A 26,861-nucleotide genomic window follows, 5' to 3' on the forward strand; every position below is an offset into this window, starting at 1 on the left:
ATGGATCAAAAGAAGAAGAGGAAGAAGAACTTGCTCCGCAATTCAGTGGTTACTGTGCATAGCTCCGTTATAAGGCCTCAGGAAGAGGAAGAAGGTCTACATTTTAGAATTCGGAAATAGGTCATATGGGGTATCGAGTAGGGGGTTAATGGGGTCAGTAAATTGCGTGGTGATAATTAGAGGGGGCGGAGGCTCATGATAATGTGGGAGTAATTGGAATTCGTATATAGGTCATCTTTGGTATCGAATAAGGGGTAAATAAGGTCAGTAAATTGCGTGGTGATAATTAAAGGGGGCGGAGGTAAACGGTAATTGGGAGGGGCTAATGGAAGTAGGCGAAACTCAAAAATAGGTCATGTGATGTGTCGAATACTGGGTAAATGGGGTCAGTAAACTACGTGGTGATAATCAGAGGGGGCGGGGGGTTAGAGTAAAGGGAGGGGGCTATTGGGAGTAGGTGGAATTCGTAATTTGGTCATATTCGGTGTCGAATAGTAAGTAAATGTAGTCAGTAAATTGCGTGGTGATAATTAAAGGGGGGAAGGGGTGAAAAATAATTGGGGGGGCTAATGGGAATAGGTGGAGTTCGAAAATAGGTCATGTCAGGTGTCGAATAGGGAATAAATCGGTTCAGTAATTTTGGAGGTAATAATTAAAAGGGGATAAGGTTGATGGTAATGGGGGGGTGGGGGGCTAATGGGAGTAGGTGGAATACGGAAATGGCTTCATTTTTTTTTTATATAAAAACAGCCTAATAAAATACATCGTAAAATAACAATAACTCCATTAGCGTTCATCGTAAAGCAATTCTGAAAGTACCATTCGATTCGACGGACGTTTCTGCATGGGGTAGGTGCCCATTTCAAATTTCATACTAAAAACTAAGCGATAAAATTCATCTTTTCTTGTTTTTCGCAAAAGGGGACCATACCCCCAAACACCGTTAATTTTGCCTGAGGCGTTGGTATCAGGCCATGAACTGCTTCGTCATCCTTTTCTACATAAGGTGAAATGCCTCTGGGAAATAGAAAAAGGAAAAAAAGCGGTTTTTTTCTGTAAATCAAAAAAAATCCTCGAACATTCCTGATAGTGGTATTTAAATATACCCGTTAGTTTTTATCTTAGAGCAATTCTGTGTGTACCATTCGATTCGTCGGAGTTTTCTGCATCGATTAGGTACCCTTTGCAAAGTTCAGATTAAAAACTAAGCGAGAAATATCACATTTTCCATACACGTCGACTAACACCCATACTTATGAATTGCTGTTCCATTAGTCTAACCTATCTTGATTTCACGAGTTAGGTTAGAGTAAGAAAACAGCAATTCATAAGATTGGATGTTGTGGGATGGGTCAAAAGAAGAAGAGGAAGAAGAACTTGCTCCGCAATGCAGTGGTTACTGTGCATAGCTCCGTTATAAAGCCTCTAGAAGAGAAAAAATATCTAGTAGGTGTCGAGTAGGGGGTTAATGATGTCAGTAAACTGCGTGGCGATAATTAGAGGGGGCGGGAGTTCATGATAATGGGGGAGAGGGGGGTAATGGGAGTAGGTGGAATTCGTAACAAGGTCATGTTCGGTATCAAATAAGGGGTAAATGGGGTCAGTAAATTGCGTCGTAATAATTAAAGAGGGCCTGGGTTAACGGTAATGGGGAGGGGGCTATTGGGAGTAGGTGAAACTCGAAAAAAGGTCATGTGAGGTGTCGAATACTGGGTAAAAGGGGTCAGCAAATTGCGTGGTGATAATCAGAGGGGGCGGGGGGTTATGGTAAGGGGGGGGAGTATTGGGAGTAGGTGGAATTCGTAATTAGGTCATGTTTGGTGTTGAATAGGGAGTAAATGGAGTTAGTAAATTGCGTGGTGATAATTAAATGGGGCGAGGGTGAGAAGTAATGGGTGGGGAGGCAAATGGGAGTAGGTGAAATTCGGAAATAGGTCATCTGAGGTGTCGAATAGGGAATAAATCGGGACAGTAATTTGCGTGGTGATAATTAAAGGGGTATGAGGTTGATGGTAACGGGGGGAGCTGATGGGAGAAGGTGGAATACGGAAATGGCTTCATTTTATTTTTTTATATAAAATTAGCCTAATAAAATACATCGTAAAATAACAATAACTTCATTAGCGTTCATCGTAAAGCAATTCTGAAAGTACCACTCGATTCGGCGGACGTTTCTGCATGGGGTAGGTTCCCAATTCAAGGTTCATACTAAAAACTAAGCGATAAAATTCATCTTTTCTTGTTTTTCGCAAAGTGGACCATACCCCCAAACACCGTTAATTTTGCCTGGGGCGTTGATTTCAGGCCATGAACGGCCTCCTCATTTTTTTCTGCATAAGATGTAACGCCTCTGGGAAATAGAAAAAGGAATAAAAGCGTTTTTTTTCTGTAAATCAAAAAAATCCCCGAATATTCCTCATAGTTATATGCAAATATATCCGTTAGTTTTTATCTTAGAGCAGTTCAGAGCGTACCATTCGATTCGTCGGAGTTTTCAGCATCGAGTAGGTACCAAGGATAGTATAAGAGTAGAGGATGGATGAACAATGCGGTACATATCGCGATGAAGTGTGTGGCGATATGCCTCTGTTAGATGGCAGCACCGGCGGTTCCTTGCTCAGTCTACTCCAAGGTAGAGGATGGATGAACAGCGGGAGACACTTGGAGGTTGCGCCAGTGCTTCCCTCTGGCGGACGTGGATATGTTTATAGAAAACGTTTTATGATTTATGGTAGACTTCAGTATTTTTTATGCCTTGTTTATTAGCCCTCCTTCTGACGCACCCACATTTATAAATCTTATGTTAATTAAAGTAAGTGTCATGTATATAATTTTATTAATATCTTCTTAAACAATGATTACAATGTGAAAACTAATAAATGGCAAGAAATATCATTCAGTAATTAAATAAAATATAATAGACAAAATCAAAGAAGTAAGTCTATCCATTCTCTGAGTAAACAAGCAAACATGGTCATGACATAAATGCCTATATACTGTTAAAAAAATAATAACGAAAGAAAAGTATAAAAAAGAAATACATGGTCTTATTTCCTAAGTTTCATATAATACAAATGTTATAGGTTAATGTTGAATACTGGTAAGTTGCACAAAATAAAAGAAAGAATGGAAATGAAAGAATTAATACTATGTAACCTATGAGAGTAAAAAGCAAGCGTGGTCAACACATACATGCCTATATATAGTAAAAAAAATAATAAAAAAAAACCACTAACTTGAAAGAAAATTAGACAAAATAATTAAATGAAGTTTCATATATATGCGAATGTTATAGGTCTATGTTGAATACTGGTAAGCTGGACAGCCAGATTTTAAGACATTTAGCAGTACATGTGCTATGCAGGTATGGGACAGCAAAATAACAGTGGTTCTCAAAATTGGTGCTATGTAAGGGACCATAATCTGAGGATATGTACTCACCAAAGGCAAATTACAGCATCTTTGTTAATTTCTAGAACATATTTAGTAAAATGACATGATCTGCTTGAGTGTAAAAGGTTGAGGCCTGTGGACAATCATTATGGCCATTGGTTATCCTTGGAGGTGGGTGGTGGGCCATGGACAAGTATATTGTATGAAAAATGGGCAACGAGCACAGTAAGTTTGGGAACCACTGCTACATAACAACAATGTATAAGGGCAGATTATGAATGTTTCTTACTATTACTAGAAATATGAACTAAGACATTTCACAAGGTTAGTAAAAACTGTTCTTACATAATTTGAGTAACAAATTAAATGCAGATTATGATTATATGGTAAAAGATGGATATTAATATATTTTGCAGTGTTTCGCAGAACACAGAAATTTGTAAATCATGGGATTGTTATTAATGACAGTATATTAATATTTACATAGGGAGCATTTGCTTGATACCAAACAGGATTCAGATAACATTAACAAACTTTTTTGTCATTTGAAAGCAGAGAATAACTCTGAGTCCCCATTTGGGGGACTTACTATACCGTCAGCCACCTGTTTGCAGCATTTCAAAGAAGTAGAGTACATTGTAAGAAATTCAATTGAAAGAGCCATGTTGAGCACAAATGTATCAAAGAACTTGCTGTCACGATTAAGTAATCATACATTTATAACGCCTCTGCAGTTGTGCTCCACTCAGCTAGTCAGCACCATTTACCTCATATATATAAGGCTTAAGATTTTCTCTAATTTAAAATGGAAGAACAAAGAAAAAGTACGTAAATCTAGCAAAAAGAATAGGAAAGTAATAAAGGTTATGCATTAAATATTGTTAAGGCTGAAAGTTTCAAATTCAATCATTTAAATTTCTTTTCATTATGATTTCTTTTTTCTTCCATTACCTTTTCATGTTACCTATAACTCCTAGTTTAAGACATATGTAAATATTAATATACTGTCATTAATAACAATCCCATGATTTACAAATTTCTGTGTTCTGCGAAACACTGCAAAATATATTAATATCCATCTTTTACCATATAATCATAATCTGCATTTAATTTGTTACTCAAATTATGTAAGAACAGTTTTTACTAACTTTGTGAAATGTCTTAGTTCATATTTCTAGTAATAGTAAGAAACATTCATAATCTGCCCTTATACATTGTTGTTATGTAGCAGTGGTTCCCAAACTTACTGTGCTCGTTGCCCATTTTTCATACAATATACTTGTCCATGGCCCACCACCCACCTCCAAGGATAACCAATGGCCATAATGATTGTCCACAGGCCTCAACCTTTTACACTCAAGCAGATCATGTCATTTTACTAAATATGTTCTAGAAATTAACAAAGATGCTGTAATTTGCCTTTGGTGAGTACATATCCTCAGATTATGGTCCCTTACATAGCACCAATTTTGAGAACCACTGTTATTTTGCTGTCCCATACCTGCATAGCTGTACATGTACTGCTAAATGTCTTAAAATCTGGCTGTCCAGCTTACCAGTATTCAACATAGACCTATAACATTCGCATATATATGAAACTTCATGTAATTATTTTGTCTAATTTTCTTTCAAGTTAGTGGGGTTTTTTTTTTATTATTTTTTTTACTATATATAGGCATGTATGTGTTGACCACGCTTGCTTTTTACTCTCATAGGTTACATAGTATTAATTCTTTCATTTCCATTCTTTCTTTTATGTTGTGCAACTTACCAGTATTCAACATTAACCTATAACATTTGTATTATATGAAACTTAGGAAATAAGACCATGTATTTCTTTTTTATACTTTTCCTTCGTTATTATTTATGTCATGACCATGTTTGCTTGTTTACTCATAGAATGGATAGTATTACTTCTTTGATTTTTTCTATTATATTTTATTTAAGTACTGAATGATATGTCTTGCCATTTATTTGTTTTCACATTGTAATCATTGTTTAAGAAGATATTAATAAAATTATATACATGACACTTACTTTAATTAACATAAGATTTATAAATGTGGGTGCGTTGAAGTGTCAGGAGGGCTAATAAACAAGGCATAAAAAATACTGAAGTCTACCATAAATCATAAAACGTTTTCTATAAACATATCCACGTCCGCCAGAGGGAAGCACTGGCGCAACCTCCAAGTGTCTCCCGCTGTTCATCCATCCTCTACTCTTATACTATCCTTGGTAGGTACCCTTTGCAAAGTTCAGAGTAAAAACTAAGTGAGAAATATCACATTTTCCATACACGTCGACACAACACCCATACTTATGAATTGATGTTCCATTAGCCTATCCTAACTCGATTTCACGAGTTAGGTTAGAGTAAGAAAACAGCAATTCATAAGATTGGTTGTTGTGGGATGGGTCAAAAGAAGAAGAGGAAGAAGACCTTGCTCCGCAATGCAATGGTTACTGTGCATAGCTCCATTATAAGGCCTCAAGAAGAGGAAGAAAGTCTAGATTTTAGAATTCGGAAATAGGTCATATGGGGTGTCGAGTAGGGGGTTAATGGGGCAGTAAATTGCGTGGTGATAATTAGAGGGGGCGTTGGTTCATGATAATGTGGGGTGGCTAATGGGAGTAATTTGAATTCGTAATTAGGTCATGTTCGGTATCGAATAAGGGGTAAATGGGATCAGTAAATTGAGTGGTGATAATTAAAGGAGGCAGGGGCTAACGGTAATTGGGGAGGGGCTGATGGGAGTAGGTGAAACTCGAAAATAGTTCATGTGAAGTGTCGAAAACTGGTTAAATGGGGTCAGTAAATTGCGTGGTAGTAATCAGAAGGGGCTGGGGGCTACCGTAAGGTTGGAAGCTATTGGGAGTAGGTGGAATTCGTAATTAGGTCATGTTCGGTGTCGAATAGGGAGTAAATGGGGTCAGTAAATTGCGTGGTGATAATTAAAGGGGGCGGTGTTGAAAAGTAATGGAGTGGGGCTAATGGGAGTAGGTTGAATACGGAAATGGCTTAATTTTTTTTTTTTTTATAAAAAAAAAGCCTAGTTATATACATCGTAAAATGACAATAACACCATTACCGTTCATCGTAAAGCAATTCTGAAAGTACCGTTCGATTTCGCGGACGTTTCTACATGGGGTAGGTTCCCACTTCAAAGTTCATACTAAAAACTAAGCGATAAAATTTATCTTTTCTTGTTTTTCGCAAAGGGGACAATACCCCCAAACACCGTTAATTTTGCCTGGGGCGTTGATATCAGGCCATGAACTGCTTCCTCATCCTTTTCTACATAAGGTGAAATGCCTCTGGGAAATAGAAAAAGGAATAAAAGAGGTTTTTTTCTGTAAATCAAAAAAAATCCCTTAACATTCCTGATAGTGGTATTCAAATATACCCGTTAGTTTTTATCTTAGAGCAATTCTGTGTGTACCATTCGATTCGTCGGAGTTTTCTGCATCGATTAGGTACCCTTTCCAAAGTTCATATTAAAAACTAAGCGAGAAATATCACATTTTCCATTCATGTCGACACAACACCCATACTTATGAATTGCTGTTCCATTAGCCTAACCTATCTTGATTTCACGAGTTAGGTTAGAGTAAGAAAACAGCAATTCATAAGATTGGATGTTGTGGGATGGGTCAAAAGAAGAAGACGAAGAAGAAATTGCTCCGTAATGCAGTGGTTACTGTGCATAGCTCCGTTATAAGGCCTCTAGTAGAGAAAAAAGATCTAGATGCTAGAATTTGGAAATAGGTTATATGGGGTGTCGAGTAGGGGGTTAATGGGGTCGGTAAATTGCGTGGCGATAATTAGAGGGGGCGGGAGTTCATGATAATGGGGGAGGGGGGGTAATGGGAGTAGGTGGAATTCGTAATTAGGTCATGTTCCATATCAAATATATGGTAAATGGGGTCAGTAAATTGCGTGGTAATAATTAAAGGGGGCGGGGATGAAAAGTAATTGGGGGGGGGGCTATTGGGAGTAGATGAAACTCGAAATAAGGTCATGTGAAGTGTCGAATACTGGGTAAAAGGGGTCAGCAAATTGCGTGGTGATAATCAGAGGGGGCGGGGGGTTAGGGTAAGGGGGGGGTATTGGGAGTAGGTGGAACTCGTAATTAGGTCATGTTCGGTGTTGAATAGTTAGTAAATGGCGTCAGTAAATTGCGTGGTGATAGTTAAATGGGGCGGGGGTGAGAAGTAATGGGTGGGGGGGCAAATGGGAGTAGGTCAAACTCGGAAATAGGTCATCTGAGGTGTCGAAGAGGGAATAAATCGGGACAGTAATTTGCGTGGTAATAATTAAAAAGGGATGAGGTTGATGGTAACGGGAGGGGGGGGGGGGGGGGCTAATGGGAGTAGGTGGAATACGGAAATGTCTTCATAAAAATAGCCTAATAAATACATCGTAAAATAACAATAGCTCCATTACCGTTCTTCGTAAAGCAATTCTGAAAGTACCATATGAATCGGAGGACGTTTATGCAAGGTGTAGGTGCCCATTTCAAAGTTCATACTAAAAACTAAGCGATAAAATTCATCTTTTCTTGTTTTTCGCAAAGGTGACCACACCCCCAAACACCATTAATTTTTCCTGGGCCCTGCTTTCAGGCTATGAACGGCTTCCTCATCCTTTTCTACATAAGATTAAATGCCTCTGGGAAATAAAATAAAAAAAAGGAATAATAGCGGGTTTTTTTCTGTAAATCAAAAAAATCATCGAAGATTCCAGACAGTTATTTGCAAATATATCCGCTAGTTTTTATCTTAGAGCAATTCTGAGTGTATCATTCGATTCGTCGGAGTTTTCTGCATCGATTAGGTACCCTTTGCAAAGTTCAGAGTAAAAACTAATCGAGAAATATCACATTTTCCATACACGTCGACACATCACCCATACTTATGAATTGCTGTTCCATTAATTAACCTAGCTCGATTTCACGAGTTACGTTAAAGTAAGAAAACAGCAATTCATAAGATTGGGTGCTGTGTGATGTGTCAAAAGAAGAAGAGGAGGAAGACCTTGCTCCGCGATGCAGTGGTTACCGTGCATAGCTCCGTTATATGGCCTCAAGAAGAGAAAGAAGATCTAGATGCTAGAATTCGGATATAGGCCATATGGGGTGTCGAGTAAGGAGTTAATGGGGTCAGTAAATTGCGTGGTGATAATTAGATAGGGCGGGGTTTCATGATAATGAGGGGGGGCTAATGGGAGTAATTGTAATTCGTAATTAGGTCATGTTCGGTATCGAATAAGGGGTAAATGGGGACAGTAAATTGCATGGTGATAATTGAAGGAGGCGGGGGTTATCGGTAATTGGGGGGGGACTAATAGGAGTAAGTAAAACTCAAAAATAGGTCATGTGAGGTGTTGAATACTGGGTAAATGGGGTCAGTATATTGTGGGGTGATGATCAGAGGGTGCGGGGGGTAAGGATAAGGGGAGGGGGCTATTGGGATTAAGTGGAATTCGTAATTAGGTCATGTTCGGTGTCGAATAGGGGATAAATAGGTTCTGTAAATTGCGTGGTGATAATTAAAGGGGGCGGGGATGAAAAATAATGGGGGGGCTAATGGGAATAGGTTGAATTCAAGAATAGGTCATCTAAGGTGTCTAATAGGGAATAAATCGGATCAGTAGTTTGCGTGGTGATAATTAAAAGGGGATAAGGTTGATGGTAAAGGGTGGAGGGTGTAGGGGGCTAATGGGAGTAGGTGGAATACGGAAATGGCTTCATTTAATTTTTTTTAATAAAAATAGCCCAATAAAATACATCGTAAAATAACAATAACTCCACTAGCGTTCATCGTAAAGCAAATCTGAAAATACCATTCGATTCGGCGGACGTTTCTGCATGGGATAGGTGCCCATTTCAAAGTTCATGCTAAAAACTAAGCGATAAAATTCATCTTTTCTTGTTTTTCGCAAAGGGGACCATATCCCAAACACCGTTAATTTTGCCTGGGGCGTTGATTTCAGGCCATGAGCGGCTTCCTCATCCTTTTCTACATAAGATGAAATGCCTCTGGGAAATAGAAAATGGAATAAGTTTTTTTTTTCTGTAAATCAAAAAAAAATCCCCGAACATTCCTGATAGTTATATGCAAATATACCCGTTAGTTTTTATCTTAGAGCAATTCTAAGTGTACCCTTCGATTCGTCGGAGTTTTCTGCATCGATTTGGTACCCTTTCCAAAGTTCAGGGTAAAAACTAGGCGAGAAATATCACATTTTCCACACACGTCGACACAACACCGATACTTATGAATTGCTGTTCCATTAGTCTAACCTAGCTCGATTTCACGAGTTAGGTTAGAGTAAGAAAACAGCAATTCATAAGAGTGGGTGTTGTGGGATGGGTCAAAAGAATAAGAGGAAGAAGACCTTGCAGTGGTTACTGTGCATAGCTCTGTTATAAGGCATCAAGAAGAAGAAGGTCTAGATTTTAGAATTCGGAAATAGGTTATATGGGGTGTCGAGTAGGGGGTTAATGGGGTCAGTAAATTGCGTGGTAATAATTAGAGGGGACGGAGGCTCATGATAATGTTAAGGGGGGTTAATGGGAGTAATTGGAATTCGTATTTAGGTCATGTTCGGTATCAAATAAGGGGTAAATGGTGTCAGTAAATTGCGTGGTGATAATTAAAGGGGGCGAGGGTTAAGGGTAATTTGGGCGGGACTAATGGGAGTAGGTGAAACTCGAAAATATGTCATGTCAGGTGTCGAATATGGATTAAATCGGGTCGGTAATCTACGAGGTGATAATTAAAGGGGGATGAGGTTGATGTTAATGGATGGGGTCAAATGGGAGTAGGTGAACTACGGAAATGACTTCATTTTATTTTTTTATATAAAAATAGCCTAATAAAATACATCTTAAAATGACAATAACTCTATTAGCGTTCATCGTAAAGCAATTCTGAAAGTACCGTTCGATTCGGCAGACGTTTCTGCATGGGGTAGGTGCCCATTTCAAAGTTCATACTAAAAACTAAGCGATTAAATACATCTTTTCTTATTCGCAGAGGGGACCATACCCACAAACACAGTTAATTTTGCCCGGTGCGTTGCTTTCAGGCCATGAACGGCTTCCTCATCCTTTTCTACATAAGATGAAATGCCTCTGGGAAATAGAAAAAGGAATAAAAGCGGTTTTTTTCTGTAAATCAACTACTACTACTACTACTACTACTACTACTACTACTACTACTATATACTACTACAGGTGTTATAAAGTGAAAACAGATGTCATTATGTTCAAAAAGTAATTTATTATGACCTTTACATATCCATGCATTGACCTCAAGTTTATAATATATTCGAGGTCAAGGTTGATGAGTGTAGCTTTCATGTAGGGACAAGCTGGATAAGTACAGCTTGACCCCTGACCCCCAAGATGAGATGACGCGCAGGAATAGTTATAAGTCTACCCTCGTAAGACAGCATTTTTGAGGATATCAGTGCATTTAGTCAGTTAGTTATTCAGTCAGCCAGTCAGTGACAGTCAGTCCATCCGTTAAGAAAGTCAGTCAGTCTCACACACACACACACACACACACACACACACACACACAGAGAGAGAGAGAGAGAGAGAGAGAGAGAGAGAGAGAGAGAGAGAGAGAGAGAGAGAGAGAGAGAGAGAGAGAGAGAGAGAGAGAGAGAATTATAGAAGCCATGAAGAGTTTTCTGGCAAAGATGTGGTGTGCAAGAAATAGGGAATTGGAAGATTTGTAATGGATACTGCTTGTGTTGTTTTGTTTATTACAGGTTGTGCCGATACGAAGGCATGACTCTCCAACGGGTCACCTGTACAGCAAGAGCAAGAGCAGGACCGCCAGCCCGCCTCGGCACCTCAGCCCGCCCCAAAGCTCCCTCCATGGCCTCCTGCAGGGCTTGAGGTGGTCAGGCTCCCCACACTGCTGCCCCACGCAGTGCCAGGGCAGTGCCACACCTGTAATCTGCGGCGCCATGCCCGGTCTGAGGGCGCCGCTGGACTGTGAGTGTTTGACCTTATTTTGAAGCTACTATTTGACCATCGCAGGAATTATTACACGTTTCATTAGTCTTAATTAATGAATGAGTGCCTCAAGTCATTGTTTTGGCTCTGGGCTGCCGCACATAACCTATTCCCAAAGCTTAAAAAGGACGTCAATCAGGCCTTCACGAGTGTTTTACAGGTTCAAAGTGCAGAGGAGGGGTCAAACTGCATCCAGGCTCACTAATATACCCATGCAAGTGACCCAGACTCCTAGGAAATCACATCAACACAAAACAAATTACTACAGAATCACACCCAACACACTGAATTACTCCAGAATCACACCCAACACACTGAATTACTCCAGAATCACACCCAACACACCGAATTCATCCAAAATCACACCCAACACACTCAATTGCTCCAGTGCTAACAACTGCAATATAAATGAGCGATTTTTTTTTCTATTTTTCTCTCTATCTTTTGCCGTTTCTGTGTGTGTGTGTGTGTGTGTGTGTGTGTGTGTGTGTGTGTGTGTGTGTGTGTGTGTGTAAGGTTAGATTACGTTAGGTTAGGTAAGGTTTGGTAAGGTTAGATTAGTTTAGGTAGGGGTAGATTAGGTTTGCTAAGGTTTTGCAAGGTCATATTAGGTTAGGTAAGGTTGGATTAGGTTAGGTAAGGTTATATTAGGTTAGATAAGGTTAGATAAGGTTTGGTAAGGTTAGATTAGGTTATGCAAGGCTAGATTAGGTTAGATTAGGTTAGGTAAGGTTAGATTAGGTTAGATAAGGTTAGATTAGGTTTGGTAAGGTTAGATTAGGTTAGGTAGGGTTAGATTAGGTTTGGTAAGGTTAGATTAGGTTTGGTAAGGTTAGATAAGGTTTGGTAAGGTTAGATAAGGTTTGATAAGGTTACATTAGGTTAGGTAAAGTTAGATTAGGTTAGATAAGGTTATATTAGGTTAGGTAAGGTTAGATTAGGTTAGGTAAGGTTAGATTAGGTTAGGTAAGGTTAGATTAGGTTAGGTAAGGTTAGATGAGGTTTGCTAAGGTTAGATTAGGATAGGTAGGGTTAGATTAGGTTTGGTAAGATTAGATTAGGTTTGGTAAGGTTAGATAAGGTTTGGTAATCCAAATCACCATTCTGCAGGGAGCTGCCGGAGCCAGTGATGCCGTCGAACATAACAATAAAAATAATAATAATAATAATAATAATAATAATAATAATAATAATAATAATAATAATAATAATAATCCAAATGACCATTCTGCAGGGAGTTGCCGGAGCCAGTGATGCCGTCGGACATAACAATAATAATAATAATAATAATCAAAATGACCGTTCTGCAGGGAGTTGCCGGAGCCAGTGTTGACGTCGGACATGATGCCACACTTTGAGGACGTAGCGATCATTCCTAACCCCGGGGAGCGCGCCGAGGCCATGCGCCAGCTGATCAACCGCCTGCCAACCGCCAACCGCCTGCTGCTACAATACATGCTCAAGCATATGGGACACATCATTGCAAGGGTAGCTAACGATTTTTTTTATGGTAGTTATTTATTTGCTTTTATATTTATTTATTTCTCTCTCTCTCTCTCTCTCTCTCTCTCTCTCTCTCTCTCTCTCTCTCTCTCTCTCTCTCTCTCTCTCTCTCTCTCTCTCTCTCTCTCTCTCTCACCACTTCAGTAATCCTCTTCCTCCCTTCGTTTTACCAGTCTCATCACCGTTTTTCATCACCATTTTTCACCACCACCACCATGTCTCTGACCCTTTAACACCATCCTTACCCCCCTCCTCCTCCTCCTCCTCCTCCTCTTCTTCCAAACCACCACCACCATCACCACCAAATCTCAACTCCATCACCCTTTCATCACCACTTTATCACCACTCAACACCAGTCGGTGGCGCCGTTTCAGGAGGTACTTTAGAGAGAAATCGAGTGCGTGCGTGCGTGCGTTCCGTGACCCCGGCCTTGTCCACGGTCCCTGTAAATACCTGTATATGAGTGGCTGCGTGCGACAAGGGGCCAAGCGCCAACCACCGTGAAATTGAGTTAATAGTGTACTTAGCTCTATAATTTTCCCTTCTTCTTAGAAACAACAGTAATATGATCGTAGCTCTGCTGTGCGTGCAGCAAACGTTGATTAATCATAGTAGTGTGTAGCTCATCAACCATGTCATTGCCATCACCGTCTCATTCAGTAAATATCACACGTTTGCAGAGGCAGTTGTTGATAATCGTGATCAATTCTAACACAAAACATTAGTATACACTATTGTTACCCAAAAATTCTCATCATATACATGAAAGTTTCTTTAACTGGCAGTATAAAGGAACTTTATCGGAGGGACTTTGATACGTAAGGTTTCTCTAGCAATACGTGCCTCACCAGCCAGCCCAAGCTTTCGTACGGCATTGCTGGCGCCAAGGCCAAGGTCGCAGCTGATTGGCTGCACACTGATGGCAGGCTACATCTTGCATGATTGAATGCAATATTACATGCCATAGCTAACCTCATATGATAGTCAGTTTCGGTTGACACCATCAGACTCACCAGTAACTGTAGAATCATGATGTAGTGTAAAAGCTTGACAAAACAAAATAGAAAATGGTTTTACGATGAGTTGAACTGTGACGATGTAAAAAAAATGTTTATAATAAGTTTTACTTTTGCTCGCTTTATTCGAAAGTTGGTTCATTGAAAGCTGAAATCTACATTGCAGTTTGTAGGAAAATCTCTCATGAACACGATAGTGTCCTTAAAATGCAGATAAATATCCACATATTGAAAACAAAGACATTTATACGAACATTTCACTCGCCGGCCGGAAGCTAGCCCCGGCAAACATGGCGCGGGCGGCGATGGTGGGGGTGGGGGAGGGGCCCTGGCGGAGGGGGTGTGGGAGGGGGGGACGGGGAAGAACCAACACGTCGTGTGTCGGGCACTCATCAATTTTTTTTGTTTGCTTAGTTTTCTTCAATTTGACGTGTGTTGTAGCTGGGAATATGCATTAGGGTTTTTGTTTGTTAATGATGAATGCAGCGGCGCTAGAAAAAAAGTGTCACCCGTCCTTCCACTGCAACTTATCAATGAATATTAGCAGAAGAAGAAGAGAGGAAGAGAGAGAGACGAGAGAGAGAAGAGAGAGAGAAGAGAGAGAGAAGAGAGAGAGAAGAGAGAGAGAGAGAGAGAGAGAGAGAGAGAGAGAGAGAGAGAGAGAGAGAGAGAGAGAGAGAGAGAGAGAGAGAGAGAGAGAGAGAGAGAGGCAAGGTTACGTTGGTGAAGGAAGTCATGGTGGGAGGGAGGGAGAGAGGGGAGGACGAGAAAGGAAAAAATGGGCGTGTCATAATAGGGCTGCATGTGACAAATACCTATGTATTACGCTAATATTCAATGTATTAATTAGAAATTGTCATTGGCAGACTACATTCAACATCGTCACTTTCAATTTTATCACATGCTAATATTCATTGATGACCACTCATTCCATGTTTCGAGTAAATTAACTGTAAATGGGTCCGAAATTCAGCCGAAGACCTTCCATTTCGGGCACGGACACCACCATCCTACTGTTGCGTCAGCCTAGACGTACAATAAAAAGTCATGACCTTGACATCAGGTGCTCAGGGGCATTCAATTTACTACATCATCCAATGTGTCAGGTGTCAACGTTTCAACTCCATTCTGCGGCCAGTCTTGAGTTAGTGTGTCTGCCAACCTCACACGCTCATGGTGTCAATCAACTTCAAGTATCTGTCATCCTCACAGTGTCAAACTCATATTCAGTCAACCTCACAGTGTGTTAATTTCACAGTGTCAGTCAATCTCACATTGTCAACCTCATTGTGTCAATCAACCTCACAGTGTCTCAAACCTCACAGTGTCTGTCAACTTCATAATGTCAATCATCCTCACTTTATCAACCTCAAAGCATCTTTCGACCTCACAGTGCCAATCAACCTTATAATGGGTGTCTGCTTCACAGTGCCAATCAACCTTACAGTGTCAACCTTAGTCTGTCAACCTCACAACGCCAATCAACCATACAGTGTCTTCCGACCTCACAGTGTCAATCAATCTTACAGTGTCATTTTACCTCACAGTGCTAATCAACCTTACAGTGTCCTTCGACCTTACAGTGTCTGTCAACCTCAGAGTGTCTTTCAACCTCACAGTATCTACAACTTCAGTGTTAACCTCATAGTAGGTTTCAACCTGACAGTATCAACATCAAAGCGTCTCTCACCTCAGTATCAACCTCACAGTGTCTGTCATCCACAAAGTATCATTCAGCCTCACAGTTTGTCAACCTCACAGTGTCTGTCATCCACAAAGTATCATTCAGCCTTACAGTTTGTCAACCTCACAGTGTCTCTCAACCTCAGAGTGAGGCAATCTCATAGTGTATATCAACCTCACAGCGTCTGTCAACCTCAGTATCTGTCAACCTCAAAGTTTCAACCTCATATTGTCAACCGCAGTATCTGAACCTCACTGTGTCATTCAACGTAACAGTGTCAACCTCAGATTATCAACCACACTGTGCCTGTCAACCTCACATTGTCAACCTCACTGTGTCATTCAACCTAACAGTGTTAACTTCCGATCGTCAACCTCACTGTGTCTGTTAACCTCAGTTTATGTCAACATCAGTGACGTTCAACCTCAGTGTGTCAATTTCATTGTCTGTCAACATCACAGTGTCATTCAACCTCACAGTGCCTGTCAACTTCAGAGTGTCATTCAACCTCACAGTGTCATTAAGTAAGTAAGTAAGTAAGTAAGTAAGTAATGTTTATTGCCATAATATACACACATTGATATATACATATAAATATAATTATAATTCTGGCAACGAATCTAGCCTGTCAAGCCGAAGCTTCCCGACAGACTGTATATTTATTTCATTGCACTATTAATATTTTTCTAAAGGTTGCAGATAGCTCCCAACCATAAAGCTAAATACAAATATACAATAAATAACATTAACTATAATACCAGATGAAGTTATAATAGTTATATCTAAAATGTTAACTATAATAACAACTACAACAGCATCAACAATAATAATAATAATAACAATAATAATAATAATAATAATAATAATAATAACAATAATAATAATAATAATAATAATAACAATAATAAAAATAATATGGACAATAGTACTATGCAATTCACTGATTAGATTTAATAATGTAAATTTGTGTTCATGTTTCAGGAATAAATTATAATTTTAACCGTGATTGTTTTGGATTGCAAATAAGTGTGTTTTTACTGACTTTTTAAATAGAGAGAAATTATTACTATTAAGGAGATTTTTTATTTCTACTGGCAAAGAATTCCAAACTTGAGGTCCTGAGCATAAAATACTATTTCTGAAAAGAACTGTCCTGAACTGTGGAGAGATAAGGTTTATATTGTTCCTGCGCGTATTATGCAATGTATTAATAACTTGAAAAGGATGAGTTCCATGCATCAGTGCGAGGTTTTTATAAATAAATAATAGTAGAAAATAACAATGAATGTTTTTAAAATTAAGAAATCTATGTGTGGAAAATACGTTATGTGTGGAATCAAACTTGTTCATATAAAACATACACCTAAATATCTTATTTTGAGAAGCCTGAAGATTTTTAAGAAAGGAAGGCCACGTACACGCCCACACAGATACACAATAAATGAGATGCGGGTAACAAAGCGTATAATAAATACTGATAAGTGCTTCTTGTGTAAGGCTATTTCTTATTCGATACAGTATGCCACATATCCTAGATAGTTTATTTGCAACAGAATTAATTTGGTATTTCCAATTGATATTTTGATCTATGAAAACGCCCAAAAACTTAGTATAAGAAACTCGTTCAAGTACTTTTCCTTCAAGTGTTATAGGTGGCATGTTAGTAGTGACTGATCGGTTTTGAAAGATAATGTATTTTGTTTTAGTGATATTTAACCTTAACTTATTATGTTTAAGCCACATATTAATTGAATTGAGCTCATTATTAATGTTTATATGCAAACTATTTATATTTTTATCATCTAATAGTAAATTAGTGTCGTCAGCATAAATGGTATACTTAAATTTATTACTAGCATTGACAATATCATTAATATAGATGAGAAAAGTATGGGTCCTAGGATAGATCCTTGCGGTACACCCTTGTTGATAGGCTTGAAAAAAGAATATTTAGAATTACAGTAAACAGCTTGAAATCGATTTGTTAAATAATTTTTGAATAATTCTAAAGGAACTCCCCGAATCCCAAAATTACTAAGTTTACTTAAAAGAATTTTATGACATAGCGAATCAAAAGCCTTAGAAAGATCTAAAAAAATTCCAACTAAATAATGTTTCTTTTCCAGATATTTATACACATTATTAGTAAACTGAAATATGGCCGACTCAGTAGAGCGCCCTGTTCTAAAACCATGCTGACAATTCGAAAATAAATTATTTTTCTCAATGAAATTTACAAGACGAGTGCATATCACTTATTCAAAGACTTTACTGAACACAGGAAGAACTGATATAGGTCTGTAGTTATTGACATCATCTCTATTATCTGACTTAAATAATGGAATAATTTTAGCTTTCTTAAGTTCGTCCGAAAACTCCTTTCTTTAATGTGAGGTTAACTATGTGTGTTAATGGCAAGGAAATTATGCTGGCAGTTTGTCTTACGACCAAGGAGAAATTTCATCAAACCAGATGATGTACCTTTTAATGTCTTAAGAAAGTTTTCAATTTCTATCTGTGTAGCTGGTGATAAGTATACCGAGTAATTAGGTGAGTTGTGTAAATATGTCATATATTCATCCCCTACTATATCATGATCTAGCCCCCCAGCCTTCAAAAAAATGGTCATTAAATGTTTCAGAAATGTCAGTACAATGTGGCTTAATTCAATAACTGTATGTTTAGCACCTGTGCATCTACCAAGAATAGTATTAATGGATCTCCAGTGTTGTTTTGGATTACCTTGGCTATTAAGTAACTGCTCTTGGTTATACTTCTTCTTGGCTAATTTTAAAAGTGACGTTAATTTATTTCTATATATTCTATAAGGCTCCTTAAACGTTAAAGGCCATTTATGAGCTAGTTTTTCAAGTCGATGTTTTCTCTAATACTATTCTTAAGAGCTAGAGTAATGTGGACTACGTTCCTTTTTAAAACTAAATTTAATTTTCTTTCCGGAAAACACTTATCAATACATGTTTTAATTTTACTGTATAATTAGTTGTATGCCTCATTAGCACATATACAATTTAATGTGTCACTCCAATTAGTTTGTGAGAGACTATTACTAAATTTTTCAAGGGAGTCCTGATTAAATATTCTTTTAGTTACATAAGTGGGAGAAGGATGACGATATTTATCACATTTAAATACAGAGATTACTGGGTAGTGGTCACTGATATCTGTCTTTAATATATAATTGGCAGTATTACTTTCAATCTGAGATGACCAAACATGATCAATTAACGTGGATGAAGTTGAAGTTACTCGAGTAGGCAAGGTAGTTAGAGGAAATAAAGAATAGCTGTACATTATATTAATTAAATCCTGCACATTGGCATTATTACATTGTAACAAATCTATGTTTAAGTCTCCAAACACAAAAACCTCCTTGTAATTTTTATCTTTAATTAGGGATAAGATTTCATTAAGTGAATTGTGAAAATTATTTATACTGCTTTGAGGTGGTCTGTAAATACAAAGAAATAAATAGGTATTAGCATTACATATTGCTTCGATTCCCAAACATTCCATAAAAGGTTCCAATTTAGAAAATTCATTGATCACAGAAGATTTGTACTTACTAGAGATATAAATGGCCACTCCCCCACCAAACCTGTTTCTGTTATTAGTGAACATTTCATATTCCGGTAGTCTGTACAGTGGAGAAATATCTACATCTAAGCGGGTTTCTGTTAATCCTATGACATCAAATTTAGTTTGGCACGAAAGGACAGTGTCTACAAAGTATTGGAAATTCGATGAGATGGATCTAATATTCAGTGTTAATAAATATAATTCACTATTATTAGTAGAAAAAGGAAAGCTATCCAGATAAATATATTCAGATTTAGAAAAATTTAAATTTCTTGCTCTTAAATAAAACTGAGTTACATCAAGATCGTTATTATAATTTCTATCTTCTACACTAAGTGGATGGAAAGCATGTAGGTCTTGATTTTGTGTATTATTGACATTAAAACAATGCAACAAATCTTAACCTCACTGTGTCAACCTCACAGGGTCTCTCAATCTCAGCGTCTGTCAACCTCACAGATTCATTCAACCACACAGTGTGTCAACCTTACTGTTTGTTAACCTGACAGTGTCTCTCAACCTCACTTTGTCTATCAACCTCACACACTGTGTTCAATCTCACAGTGCCAATGAACCTCACAGTTTTTCAACTTTACAGTCCCAATCAACCTCACAGTGTCTCGACTTCTCAGTATTAAGCTCACACCATTCTCACAATGTCGATCTTACAGTGCCAATCAATCTCGGTGTCAACCTCCCAGTGTCTGCCAACATTACAGTGCCAATTAGCCTCACAGTCCGTCTGTCAACCACACAGTGCACGGCTGTCAACCTCACAGTCCGTCAATTAACATCACAATCTATCTGCCAGTTTCACAGTAAATTGTGTACTATAAGGATGCCAATCAAGAGAAACATTTACGACGTGTAATTTTATGGTTGTTTGAAAAATACTGCACTTGTGAGGATACAACGAAAACACTGACAAATAGTTTGAAATGTTGTGTTTGACCAGTAAGATTTATGACAATAGTAGGAGTTATTGGGCATAATGAATTTTTTTTTATGTTAGTAAAATTCATAAAAATGTGGTAATGGTAATTACCTAAGCATTCTAAAGGACTAGGAAAGAGAGAGAGAGAGAGAGAGAGAGAGGGAATGAAAATGAGTAGGTTACAATATAGAGTGAAATGAAAACATATACAAAAATAAATGAATAATGTGATAATGGTAAGTGCCTATGCATTCTGAGAGAGAGAGAGAGAGAGAGAGAGAGAGAGAGAGAGAGAGAGAGAGAGAGAGAGAGAGAGAGAGAGAGAGAGAGAGAGAGAGAGAGAGAGAGAGAGAGAGAGACAGTGAGAGGGGCGGAGTGGTGAGGAGAGAGAGAGAGAGAGAGAGAGAGAGAGAGAGAGAGAGAGAGAGAGAGAGAGAGAGAGAGAGACGAACGGGGAAGAAGTGTAGTGGAAGGTAACACAAAGAAGAGGCTATCGTACGCCTAGCAGCGTTACGCGTCGTCCCTCCCTCACGCGGATAGGGTGGCGCCTGCGGGGAGGACTAAAATTATTGTCATTCAATGAACATACATAAGAACATAAGAACATAAGAACGCAGGAGTCTGCAAGAGGCCGGTAGGCCTGTACGAGGCAGCTCCTTTGACCCTAAGCTCCCGTGTATCTAACCCCACCTAATATCGCTGTCCATGAATTTATCTAGTCTATTTTTGAATGTGACAATTGTATTGGCACTCACCACATGACTGCTAAGCCTATTCCACTCATCCACCACCCTATTAGTAAACCAATTTTTGCCTATGTCCCTGTTGAATCTGAATTTATCCAGTTTAAACCCGTTACTTCGTGTCCTACCCGGTTCTCTTACCAACAAAACCTTATGAATGTCTCCCTTATTAAAGCCCTTCATCCATTTATAAACCTCGATCATGTCTCCACACACCCTTCGCCTTTCTAGAGAATGCAAGTTTAACTGTTTGAGTCTTTCCTCGTATGTCTAGTTTCTCAACCCCTGAATCATCTTAGTCATCCTCCTCTGCACCGATTCTAACATTTTGATATCCATTCTATAGTAGGGTGACCAGAACTGAACCGCATAGTCAAGATGAGGTCTAACTAATGCTAAATATAGTTTGAGGAAGACTTCGGGGCTTCTGTTGCTTACGCTCCTTGAAATAAATCCCAGTACCCTATTAGCTCGATTTCTAGCTTGAATGCATTGTGCCCTTGGACGGAGATCAGAGCTCACTAAGACCCCTAAATCCCAGACCTACTTATGAGAGTGTCATTTAAGCAATAGTTATGTGAGGGGTTGTTCCTACCTACACTCAGAATACTGCACTTCCCTACATTGAACTCCATCTGCCATTTATCCGCCCAGTCATATAATCTGTTGAGTTCACCTTGGAGAATACTAGCGTCCTGATCCGACTCAATTACTCTACCGATCTTGGTATCATCTGCAAATTTACTAACATCACTACTAATTCCTGTGTCTAAGTCATTGATATAAATAATAAACAAAAGTGGACCTAATACCGAACCTTGTGGGACCCCACTCGTAACACTTTTACCATTGATTTGCACTCTTTGCTTCCTATTGCTAAGCCACGCCTTGACCCAGTTCAAAACTTTACCCTCTACTCCGTGAGCCTGTAATTTAAGCAACAGTCGTTGGTGAGGAACTTTGTCAAACGCTTTACTAAAATCAAGATAGATTACATCATAATTTTCATCTCTGTCAACCGCCTCAAATACTTTATTGTAGAAGGACAAGAGATTGGTGAGGCATGACCTACCTTTTGTGAACCCATGCTGCGAGTCGTGAATTAAGCTATGTTTCTCTAAATGCTCCCGAATGTTCCTGGCTATTATGGACTCCAGCATCTTCCCTATAACCGATGTTAAGCTAATTGGGCGATAGTTTGAAGCAACTGACCTGTCCCCCTTTTTAAAAATCGGCGTCACATTAGCAACTTTCCATAGGCTCGGCACATAGCCAGTATTTACCGACATCTTAAAGATGTCGGTTAGTGGGTCACTGATTATATCATCTAGCTCCTTTAATACCCTCGGAAATATCCCGGCAGGACCTGGCGACTTGTTCTTCTTAAGCTTATCTATCTCATCCTGAACTACTTGCCTGGTAATGATTATATCCTCAATTTATCGCCATCCCCGCCCTCGTACACCTGAACTCTTTCCGGTATAGTCGTTCGATCCTCCTGTGTGAATACTGAAAGGAAGTAGTCGTTCAACAATGTGCTCATATTTTCGTAATTTTCTACTAGCTCCCCTGTGTTTGATTTCAGCGGTCCAATTTTCTCCCGTGTTTTTGTTCTATACAACTGAAAGAAGCCCTTAGGATTACTTTTCGCCTCATTTGCTACTTTGATCTCATAGTTCTTTTTGCTATCCTGGTGTTTTCTTAACTAATCTAGATAGTTCGACGTACCGGCCCCTGAGATGTGTTTCCCCATTCTTTATTTTCTGATAAATTCCTTCTTTAACCCAATCTCGTGTTTTAGTCCACGAGTCATCCACTTAGGATCATTGTTTTTCTTTCTTTTCTAAGTGTTCGCTGTGGTATATGCTGTTCTTGCCCCTCTACTATTACTCTAACTAAATTATTGTAAGACATTTCTACCTGGTTCTCCTGGCTCTCCAATCCGCAGTTCTGGCCCTCATGAATCCCTAAATTATCCCAGTTTACCCCTTCAAGATATCTTCGAAGCCCCTCGTAGTTTGCTCTTCTAAAATCTGGCACTAACACTGGGTTTGGATCACGGGTTACCGCCCAGTCTAAGCTAAAACGAACCGTTCTGTGATCACTATTTCCTAACTCTCCGCCCACCTCCAACTCACGTAGCAAGTTCCCATTATTTTTATACGTACAGTTAATCTTTTACTTAGGAGTTTAAGACCTGTTCTAAATGAACTATTAAGAAAAGCTGTTTATCAATTGATTGTTTTTTCTAAGGTAGTAATTACTGGGCCATGTGAAACTTTCAAGATCCGAAAATTGTTCCTGCTTAACACACCGCATTAGTCATCATTTTAAATCTCTTTTGTTATTCAACATTACGAAATCAATGTATATCAAGTAAAAGCCAAGAAAATGTAGTCTCTAACGAAATATAACACATAGTTGCATATACTCTGTTTAGGACACACGAGACAGGTAAAGTAAAGCGATGGTGAACGACCGACGCACGCAGTGTCATTACCTTTACATGCAGTTTTCTCGTTTGTTTACTTTTGGCGCTTGGCCCCTTGTCGCAGTCAGCGCTTCATATAACCTGTTCACCTAAGACAGACATCCCCGGGGGCTCCCCTGTGGTCGGCCCCTCTCCCCCCGCCGTGACCATCACCAGGGGCATTGAATTCTTTGTTAGTTTTGTACCCGTATCTCGTGACCTCCAGTGCCCCGCGTGGTGGCTTCGGCGGGGCGGTAACGGGGCGCGGCGAGGCGGGGCGGGGAGGGGTGACCCAAGACCCATATTCGTAACGTCTTGGGAAACGTATAGTGAACCCCCGAGACACATAAGAATGCCCACCCTCCCTCCCCCGCCTCCCAGAGCAGCCCCCCGGCGTCAGGAAGGCTAGCAGCGAGCGGAACGCTTTGTTGAGTTTCGTGGTTACGTCTTAGAAAAGAATCATTTGTTTTGTACATGTTGATGCCGATAACTCCTGATAAGACCCCGCGCTCCAAGTTACTGTAGCGGGAGGGAAGGCAGACTCAAGCCAGAATTTATAAACGTCTCGGGGCCTCAGATCGCTTGCTGGAAAAGACAACAGTAGAAGTTGCTCTGGGATTTTCATGGACTGTTTTGTGACCCTGGTCATAGCTTGACACGACCTCTACGCCTTCAACGGTAAAGTCACCCAAGAAAACCCGGTCAATCTTCCCTGTGCCTGTTGGAAAAGCCTCTCGTGGAAGGTGCTCTGGGGTTTTCATGGACTGTTTTGTGACCCCGGTGATAGCTTGACATGAAAAATTACCCTATATTTACCCATCATTTTCTCAGATTAAAACTAGATCTAACTCACTCTACCATACACTAAAATGTAGGCCAACACTCACTTTAGAGCTATCTCACTTTTTCTCAGACAGTGTCACTCACCCACTGATTTTAGACCTATTTAGTCTATCTTTAACCCTCATTTTCTCACATTATTAACACGAACTCTGCACCTTGAACGGGAAACACACACCCCGTGAAGACTCGGTTAATCTCCTCCGTGGCCTTGAAAAACAGTCGTAATTGAAGCCCGAGACGTTTAGGAATGCAACCCTCAGAGCAGTGTCACCATGGAGGTAGAATTGGTGAAGGTGATATCAGCCCAATTAGGTGAATCCGCCAGAGCTGTCATTTTTACGGCCAGGTGTCAGGTCTCAAGTCAGGCTCGCCCACCCCCATCTTTTGGCCGAAAATTTGACAGTTCGTCGGCTTCACCTCAAGGAAGGGGGTTAGCGGGCCCGCCAACCCTACCTCCATGGTGTGAGGTTATCAGCGGCGTCAGCACATCGTTCATTCTTACATTTTCCTGCCGAGATGTTTCAGCGTCACCAGCGGCACATCTCTCCTCGGCCAAGACAATAACGATTCCTCATAATAAGCTTTTCTATGGTAACTTGTACATAGCGAGACAGCCTCACCCTCCCCTCAGCGTTCAGATCCGGGGCGACACTTCGACAACCCGCCAGTCAGCCACAACCCAGCAACCACAGCCACGGACAGTGTTTGGAGAGTTCTTGTGTGAGTTTGGGGTGCTTTGAAGGGTCAGCGCACCCCTGGATGAGGTGGTGGTGTGCTGAGCGGGGCTGTGTTGCGGGGGCTGGCGGCGGAGGCTGCGACCACAGTACGCCCTGGGCCACGTCACACACACACACACACACACACACACACACACACACACACACACACACACACACAGCCGTAAGTTCATTAATATACTCTTATCTTGTACAGAGTAAACAACAACAACAACAATCATTTTCAACTTAATTTCCTAGATGTGTAATAATTTTATAAAAAATCTGCACAGTGAATTTGTCCCCGTGTGTGTGTGTGTGTGTGTGTGTGTGTGTGTGTGTGTGTGTGTGTGTGTGTGTGTGTTCATCTCTCACCCATATCACCACACAAAAGGTATGTCCACGTATCTATATAATCTATGTAAACCCCTTGATATATACATTCACTCAGTCACTATAGGCCATAATGCATATAAACACCCCTATCAGTAACCACCTAACTACCATCAGCCTCACCACTTGTTAACTACCCCGCCTTGTTACGTGATGAACAGCATCTTGTCAGCCGTCCCAGCCTCTCGTCACCCTATCCCCGCTGGACTCTGGGTAAAGACGTGACCAACCCCCAGCCTCCAGCCTCTTGTCACACCTCCTAACCTATCCCCGCTGGACATTGCTTCGAGACGTGATGAACAACAACAGTCTCCAGCATTTGCCACACCTCCGAGCCTCTCTCCTCGTCATTTGCCCGGTGGACCCTGGACGAGGAGGACGTGAGGAAGAGGAGGTGAAGATGAAGACGAGGAATAAGTGGTGAGTGTTGGCTTATACTTATAATAGTGTTGGTATCAGTAGAAGTAGTAGTAGTATGTCAGACTTCCTTACGATTTGTTATGTAATATGCTATAATTACTACTACTACTACTACTACTACTACTGTTTAATGTGTGTTGTGATAATTATAAGTGGTGATTTTGGTGTTGAAAGAGAAGACAGGGAGGTGGGGGAGGGGGGGGGTAGATGCTTATTATATGGTATTGGTGGTGGTGATGAACTAGAACATGTGGTCATGAGATTGGTGTGTGGATAGGTAGGTGGTGGTGTTTGGTGTTGACTGGTGATATAACAAGCCAAGTGGTGGTGGTGGTGGTGGTGATGGGTGGTGGTGATGAGATTGGTATTGACGGTGATGAGATTTGAACTAGAACATGTGGTGATGGTGGTGGTGGTGGTGATGGTGGTGGTGATGGTGGTGGTGGTGATGATATCTACTATACATATCAGACCCTATGACATGCCGTTTTTCGCAAATATCTTTCACACGAAGACTCGGATCAGCATGGGACTTTGGCACAGATTGTTTCACACACTCCGCTAATTTTTGACGCTATTGTGCAATGCCAGATGTGGTTAATTATGGCGTTTACTCCTGACTGTGATGGCAACACCTGCGTGAGCCACTTACACATTCGAACAGGTGAGGCGTGACGTATTTGTGACGTGTATCCACCACCTACCTCCACCCCTGGCTTCCCCTACTCCCATCCGTCCCTTTCCCTCCCTCTTGCCCTCCTTCTCCCCCGCACTCTCTCCCCGCCCTCTTTCTCCCACCTCCCCCCATCTCTCTCTCTCTCTCTCTCTCTCTCTCTCTCTCTCTCTCTCTCTCTCTCTCTCTCTCTCTCTCTCTCTCTCTCTCTCTCTCTCTCTCTCTCTCTCTCTCTCTCTCTCTGTACATGCGATGTGAGGCGCTGCACACATATGACTTGTCTACAATGGCGGATAACTCGAAAGTATATGCTAAGTATGGTCTGGTGTTTTATGCACACGACCTTGATTCCTGTTCTAGCGTAACTGGATGTTGCTTAAGTGCTGTATGAGGTTTTGGGGTCAATTATAAAACCATTGAAAGTTATACGAGTATATGAACCT

General features: G+C 40.1%; 1 protein-coding gene across 3 annotated transcripts in view; it reads left to right on the forward strand.

Annotated features, from left to right (window-relative positions):
- Positions 1–26,861, forward strand: part of LOC126990219 (ralA-binding protein 1-like) — a 195,232-nt gene that overhangs the window by 13,270 nt on the left and 155,101 nt on the right. For 2 of the 3 annotated variants that reach the window (XM_050848764.1, XM_050848775.1), the window contains one exon: positions 11,177–11,405. The gene's annotated coding sequence lies outside the window, so the exon portion shown is untranslated. Of the gene's footprint in view, positions 1–11,176; positions 11,406–12,795; positions 12,915–26,861 lie in introns of those variants that run through there. The other variant, XM_050848763.1, reaches the window with a different exon arrangement.

This window comes from Eriocheir sinensis, unplaced genomic scaffold (assembly GCF_024679095.1).
Source record: "Eriocheir sinensis breed Jianghai 21 unplaced genomic scaffold, ASM2467909v1 Scaffold15, whole genome shotgun sequence".
NCBI classification, from domain to species: Eukaryota; Metazoa; Arthropoda; class Malacostraca; order Decapoda; family Varunidae; genus Eriocheir; species Eriocheir sinensis.